Source organism: Zonotrichia leucophrys, chromosome 15 (assembly GCF_028769735.1).
Source record: "Zonotrichia leucophrys gambelii isolate GWCS_2022_RI chromosome 15, RI_Zleu_2.0, whole genome shotgun sequence".
NCBI lineage: Eukaryota > Metazoa > Chordata > Aves > Passeriformes > Passerellidae > Zonotrichia > Zonotrichia leucophrys.
In genome coordinates this window covers 14,181,670-14,189,122 of record NC_088185.1, presented here as the reverse complement: position 1 = coordinate 14,189,122, position 7,453 = coordinate 14,181,670, and the positions used below count along the sequence as shown (strand labels likewise).

Below are 7,453 nucleotides of genomic sequence, written 5' to 3'. Positions count from 1 at the left end.
TTTTATCCTTCTGCATCTGAAAGAAAGTTAGGACAAAAGTCAAAAGGCTGCAGAATAGCTTAAGAGCTCCAGACATCTTGTGTCCATCTACAAATCCCATCTAGAGTCCAACTACACCACATACTACAAATTCCAAGTCCCCGGGACTTGTCCTATTGCAGCAGGCTATGCGGCAGGGCAGAGCAGCTCCGACACAAATGTGTGCTGACACCCCTGACACGACAGGACGTGACAAACAATAGGGACACGACACAGACAGAAACCTCTAGGCAAGGAAAATGACTGCAAGGACTGAGAGGATGCAAAATGAGATGACTAAGGTGAGACTGATGGTGAGCTGATGAGGCTCAGAGAGCCCTGGAAAAAGAAGATGCTAAACTGAATGATTCAGTCCAAGAATTGCAAAGATGAATGCCCAGGAGCCCTACAGTCGCAATGCTCTACCTGTGCTCACATTCTTACAAGTCCTAATCAGCCATAATGGAACCTTGCAGGGTTGCAGTTGTCCGTACAGCTGAGAACAAGACCTGAAAAGACATCTGACTAGCTGCTTCTAAAAAGAGATGCAATTCTGATGCCTGTCTGAGCTCCCGAGTCAAAAGTTCTATGGCCTGGGTGCCAGGCCAAGGAATGCAGAAATCACAGATGCTAAGAATGATGCCGGGGTTCTGACAGGCCCCTCAAAGGCCTAAGCTAAAGGACAGGACATAGCCAAACACACATAATGCACAATACACAAGGGACACAAGACACACCGGGACTGCTCTGCCCTGAGCACCTCAGCACTGTGATCAAAAGTGAGACTTTGCTTTTATGGGGCCTAAGGGGCCACTTCATGGACACTCCCCCTCCTCCAAAGCAGATTCAAAAACCTCTCCCAGTAATTCCCAAACCAGCACCCCGCTCTCACCCCTCTGTGGGACTTAGCCCTCTACTTATCTCTCAGACATCTCAGGATGCAGGCCCATGTCATGTACAAAAGATGGTGGCCTCTACATCTGGGAAGGTCCTGCTGGCACTGCTGTTCAACAATCTCCTGGTGTTTCTTAGCCAGCTACATTAAAGAAAACCAAATATCAATGCATGACCTCAGCAGCACGCTGGCCAAAACCCAACAATTCTGCTATTCACCATTGTCCTAAGAATGCCTGGTGCAGAAATAGGAACACATGCTTAGAGTTGCAGCAGAGAGACTTGAGCAATAACAACTGCTTCTGTAAGCTACTCAATGCTCACCTTGCCCATCTCACCTTGACTGCTGATATCCAGCTTTACTTCCTAAAAAGAAAAAGAACAGTGCTGTAACAGAGTCACACTTTAAACTCCCCCTGCAGAGACAAACAGTGACTGACCTGCTCTGGGGAACCTCCTCACCCGGCATGGGTGGATGGATGGATTTTGCCATGGATTTTATCCTCTTCATCTGAAAGTTAGGACAAAAGTAAAAGGGCTGCAGGATGACTTCACAGCTCCAAACATCTTGTGTCTATCTAGAAATATCATCTAGAGTCCAGTGACACCCCACAAACTGCAAGGCCCCAGGACTTGTCCTATTGCAGCTGGCTATGCGACAGGGCAGGACAGCTCCGGCACAAATGTGTGCAGACACCCGTGACACAGAACACGACAAACAGGGGGACATTAAACATGACACATCATGCTTGTGGTGAGGGCCTCGAGGAGAGAAGGTAAAAGGGACCTCAAAGACACACTAGGTAACACAGCACACTGGACAACACAACATAGACCAGAACTGTTCTGCACTGCCCGCCTGAAAGCTGCCATCAAAAGTAGAGCCTCTCCCTTTAGCTGTCCTAAGAGGCCCTTGGAGAAGATTGCTTTTCCCTCTGCTAATTTTTACATCTGCCCCAAGATCTCCCAACCTGCTACTCTCCCATCATCCCATCTCCAAGCCCTGGCCCCCAACTTATCGTTTGGATGATTGGTGATGTGGATCCATGTTGCACCTGAAATGAGTCTGCCTTGGAACGCCTCGTGATGGCCTGTTAGCTTCTTGGTTAGCTACAATAAAGAAAACCAAAACCAAAGTATGAGTCCAGAGTTATGTGGGCCAAATCCCAGCAAGTCAGCTACTTGCCCTCTCCTGAGTGTGCCTGGCTGCTTTAGGCTCCAGCTTCACCCTGATTCCAAGGCTGTGGCCTTTATTAGGGCTGGCACCTGGGTTAGAGAAAGGCAAAGTTGGATAGCATTCCTATGAGTGCAGTAGATAACCTTGTGTGCTGTAGGACATGGGAATACCTCTGCTAGGCTTCTGAGAAGCCTTGGGGGGGGGGTCCTCAAATAAACATCCTTTTTCACCCTGCTACCTTCAAACCTCCCCCCACCCACAATAATTCCTAACTGTATGCCTGCTCACATTCCCTCTCCTAATCACAATCCTCAACTCACCTGATGCCTCAATCTCAGACATCATCCTTGACACTGGGCGGATCCCTCTTGTGACATGATGAATCTGCTGAAAAAAGTGTTGTACTTGACACAACCAGGAATCTCTGGATGCTGCGCTCCTCCTAAAAAAAAATACAAAACAAAACAAGAACAAAACCAGAAATTACAAATGCGCTTTACCACCCCTAAACACAAAAGCCAAAATCATGAGTCTAAATACTCCCTGTATTCCATGCTGTTTACTTCACAGAATCTTCAAAGCCTCTATGCTTTAGATGCCCAGAAACACCTGCTGGAAAGAAGTTGAGATGAGGTGAAAGAGCCTCTTCACTGAAATGAGAGGAGAGCTCTTACCCCAGCACATCCCAGAGAGGGAATGAAGCCCCACAGCCAAGGCTGGGGTTAATATACCCCTGATTGTGCCCGCCTCTCGTTCCCATGGCACCCAGGAAAAGGGAGGGGGCAAATCCTCCCAGGTGTAAAAGCCCTCAGAGCAGCTGCAGCTCTTTGGCCTCTCTGACTCAAATTCAAGGGGAGTAAAGTGCTTGTTATAGAAGAAAGCTCTTCAGAAAAATAACAGCGCTTTCTTTTTTGTAGCAACTGCTTGGAGCAAAAGGGCAGCAAACTGGTAAGAAATAAAACTTTCTGTTTAGGCAGCATAACTAGATAGATTGGGTAATTTGCTGTTAACTTAGGTAATTATTCCTTAGTGGCTACTAAGTAGTATTTCCCATGTGACTAAGCTGGGTGGAGAAGAATACTAATGGTATGAATAGTCTAAGTCTCCTTGGGACCTCTAATTTAGGCTATCTACATTATAAGGAAAAATAAGAAAAATAAAAGCCTCCCAGGCAGTGTAAGGGTTAAGGGCATGTGAGGCTCATCCTTCTCTGAGATACTTGGTCCTACAGCATAGAAAGAAGTGCCCTGAAATGTAGTTTTAAACCCTTAAGATGCTGAAAAAGGCAGAGCTTCCTTCCAGTGAACTCCTTAAAAAGAGGAAATGGGGCAGTTACCTCTACTGAAGCTAATACAATGGCAAATAAATAGTTTCTGCCCTTTAATTTGCTCTCCTTAAATATTGGGAAAAGAGGGGCTTTCCACACTTTAAATCTCTCCAGTGATGAAAAAAGAAGGATTTTTCCCTCAGTTCAAACCCTTAGGATGGAGGGATAGCTGGCCTTCTCCCTCAATTTGGGCCTCAGGACAACAAAAAGGGGTGGCTACCCTTAATTCAAACCCATAAGAAACATTGTCAAGATTTTCCCCTTCTTTTTAAACTGCCAAATAATAGAGAATGAGGACTCCCTGTCAATTAACACCCCTAACAGCATAGAAAAGGCAGGGATTCTTTCAACTGAGACCATTAAAATTGCAGGGGAATCCAAGTCCCTACCAGTTTGAACACAAAAACTAATGGAAAATGAAGCTTTTTCCCTTTTTTATAAACTCTTTTTCTCCTAATAACCCCTCTCCTTTCTGGGAGTGCTCTGGAGGGTCTGGGGGCTTTGGAGAGGGACTGACACTGTAAAAGGGGAAAGTTGAAAGCCCTCTCCTGGAACCCCGCTTGCTGCCTGGCCTGCTCAGTTGCTGGCCCGTGGCCAAAAGGGCTCTTCCCTTGGCGTTTTCTCAAAGTGATGCTCAGTGCCCAGGTGGGTCTGGCTGTTTCCTAGTCCGTGCTGGATGCTCCGACCGTCCCCGTTAGTCCCTCTGGCCTAGCAGCTCCCTGTGCAGGTGTGCCCGGGCAACCCTCTGAAAGCAGCTTGTCACACGGGGGGCCTGCTAGACCTTGGAGTGGGGGCTGAGGTGAAGAAAGGTCCTGTGAGGAGCTCTTTCCCCTATACAGCCCTTTGTCTGCCCCTTAAACCATGGGGTGCCAGGCTTTCCTTTCTAAGGAAATTAACAGCCTTTCCTCTCTGTGTGCCCATGGCAGAAACTGCAATTCGGCCTCCAAAACTGCAGAGAACAATTTCTCGCAGTCCGCAGCTGCCAACACCAAGAACTCTTGCTGCCCTCGGAGTGCCACGTGCCTCCTGCGGATGGACGTCGACACGCAGCAGGGTGAGTTTGGTTTTACAGGGAAGAGGGCCGGCACAGGATTTCTCCAGGAGCAAAGCTGCCCCCACCGAGAACTCGGGCTGCTCTGGCAGTGCCAAGCACCTCCTGCAAACTGGCATCAGCAAACTCAGGGGGTGAGTTTTTCTGTGCAGAAATTCTCCCAGACCAAAGCTGAGAGCATCTAACCCTGACCACAACAACTTAGCTGGGTCTAAAACTTACAACCTTTGGACTGGCAGTGTGGGACCCGACCTGCTGTGCCACCGCTGACCCCTTTCTAAAGCATTCCACTGCAGTCCTAAAACTCTGCCTTTTCAGAGGGTGTTTCCTCTGACCCTGACCATAATCTTCAAAATATTCTAGGGAATCACAGAATGGCTTTGAAAAAGCCCCAACAATACCCTAAAAAGTCCCAGAGAAGTCCCTTCCAAAATCCCCTAAATACCTTTAAAAGTCCTGAGAAAAAAACTCAAAAAGACGTGCTCAGTCTCCAAACTCTACCTGTTGCTCTCTAGCCGCAGTGGGTCTGTTGTTCTCTGAGGGTTCTGTCATTGTCCTGGTGTGTGAGGGTTGCTCTCTGGTCTCGCTGTTAGGGTTGCTGTGTTGTGCTGCTGTTGGGGGAAAAGGCTGTTTTTAGGGGAGCTGGTTAGGCTGAGGTTAGGGCTGGGGTGAGGGGGTGGTACAGCTGTATCCTGTACCCCTGATCTCCACTGGACTGTCCAGCCCTCAAGGCCTCTCCCTTTACCCCTCAACCGGTCCCTCTGCCCGCAGCCCTCAGCTCCTGTGTACCTTGAAATTGGGTTTCCTATTATTTTGAAACTAGGTTGTTCTGGTATTTTGAAATGCAGTTTTTTATAGGCTGGTTTGTTCGATATTTTTGTAGGCCAAGTTTTTAGTATTTTTTTTTGGCTGGGAGTTTGGTATTTTTGTAGGCTGGGCTTTTAACATTGTTGTAAACTGTGGGTTTGTTATTTGAAAACCTGTTATTGGCAGGGGTTTGGTGCACCAAAGTTCAGTGTCCTGGTTTCATTCAGCTTCTTCCACTACAACTAACATAGCAGGGGATCTATTAAATTGCAGGATATACTGTATGACGCTTCCTGAAATAGATACAAATTCCAGCTGCAGCAAAGCCCACCACCACATTTATTATAAAACCCAGCCTATAACCTAAAAAACCAAAAAAAATTCTCCAATTTATTTTACTGGTTTTATATTTACATTCTATAGTTATATATCTTTGTTTATATATATAATAGACTATAATTTATATGTTATGTTACAATAATATACAATATATTATAGTTTTATGTATTTATCTATTTGATTTCTATATTTCTGTTTACCACTATAATTTTATATTTATTTTTAAATGTATATTTATTTTTATTTTCATCTACATGTTAGACCATATAAATTCATTAACCCGACACATCAGAGCCATAAAAATACTGTACCTTTGTCAGCACCGGTACGCAGCACACGCTCATCCCATCGCAGCACATCAAAACAAAACCTATTTCTATTACTAACAGAACAAACATCCCACACCATTGAACCCTAATAAAAACTCAAATAAACCTAACCGTAAATAACTTTTCTACTGCTGCTTTTTTAAACTAAAGCTAGAAAGGAAAACAAAGTTAGAAAGAGGGAGAGAAAATGTATCTTAAACACCCCACAGAACCCTAAAAATAGCCTCCGAATACACTCCAAATGCCCTACTTTTAAAAAGCCCCTAAAACACCCGTAAAAATCCCCCAAGAACCTTTAAAAAATCCTTAAATAATCCTAAAAGAGCTTTAAAATTAACCCTAATTGTTAAAATTACCGATTAAAACTAACCCTAATCCAAGATGGCGGCGCCCATGCCGACACGTGGTTTCCGGCAAGATGGCGGTCCCATGCCGACACGTGGATGCCGGCAAGATGGCGGCGCCCATGCAGACACGTGGATGCCGGCAAGATGGCGGCGCCCATGCCGACACGTGGTTTCCGGCAAGATGGCGGCGCCCATGCCGACACGTGGTTTCCGGCAAGATGGCGGCGCCCAGGCGAGCATGTGGTTTCCGGCATGATGGCGGCGCCCATGCCGACACGTGGTTTCCGGCAAGATGGCGGCGCCCATGCCGACACGTGGTTTAATGCAAGATGGCGGCGCCCATGCCGACACGTGGTTTCCGGCATGATGGCGGCCCCCATGCCGACACGTGGTTTCCGGCATGATGGCGGCGCCATCCGACATGTCCCGAAGATGGCGGCCCAGCGAATGGTTTCCGGCAAGATGGCGGCGCCCATGACCGGATTTTTTTTCTCGATTTTTGCCGGGATTTTTGCGCTTTCCGCGGGTCCCCGGGGGCCGGAATGATATTCCGGTTCGCGTGAGGCCGGCGGCGTCGCGGGGAGGGGCATCTAAGGCGTCGGGGCGGCCTCTGGCCGCCGCGGCCCGGCGACGAAGGGGCGGCGCCCGGGGGCGGGGGCACGGCCACGGGGGGCGGGGGTTCGGCCACGGGTGGCGGCGCCCGGGGGCGGTGCCCGGAGGCGGGGGCTCGGGTAGGGTTGGGGCGGCGCCCGGGGGCCGCGCTGCCTAGGGGAGAGGTGGTGTCGGGGGCGGGGGTGGCCGACGGGGGGGCCGTGCCTGGGGGCAGCTAGGGCCGGGGCGGCGCGGGCTTGGCTAAGGGCGGGGCTGCGGTTTGGGGGTAAGACCTAGGGGCGGGCCTTGGTGACGGGGTGGGTGCTTGGGTATAGGGGTGGTGTCTAGTGGTAGGCGAGACTGATTAGGCTTGATTGCTGTCAGCTGGGGGTCCTGATTAGGAGAGGGTGGGGTTCCTATATAGTGTATATAGTAAAAAGAATAAAAACTATATGTCCGGTGCAGCAGTAGAAAATTTCAGGCTCCCGGGGAGTAAAGGGTTTGTTTTGTATTTTGAAATTTTTTATTTTTTTTCCTTTAGTCCCAGGGAGCCTGAAAGTTTCTACTGCTGCT

General features: G+C 48.5%; 1 long non-coding RNA gene across 6 annotated transcripts; it reads right to left on the bottom strand.

The window, feature by feature from the left end:
* Window positions 1–58: 58 nt before the first annotated feature.
* On the bottom strand, window positions 59–5,228 carry LOC135454702 (uncharacterized). 6 transcript variants are annotated; one of them, XR_010442179.1, is made up of 7 exons: window positions 4,969–5,228; window positions 2,410–2,698; window positions 2,099–2,178; window positions 1,968–2,022; window positions 1,353–1,423; window positions 1,237–1,278; window positions 59–1,054 (listed from the first exon to the last, which is right to left on the bottom strand). It is a non-coding gene; the product is annotated as an uncharacterized LOC135454702 (long non-coding RNA). The 6 variants fall into 6 exon arrangements; XR_010442180.1 differs by having other exon boundaries at window positions 1,353–1,417; XR_010442176.1 differs by having other exon boundaries at window positions 1,237–1,423.
* Between the last annotated feature and the right edge of the window lie 2,225 nt (window positions 5,229–7,453).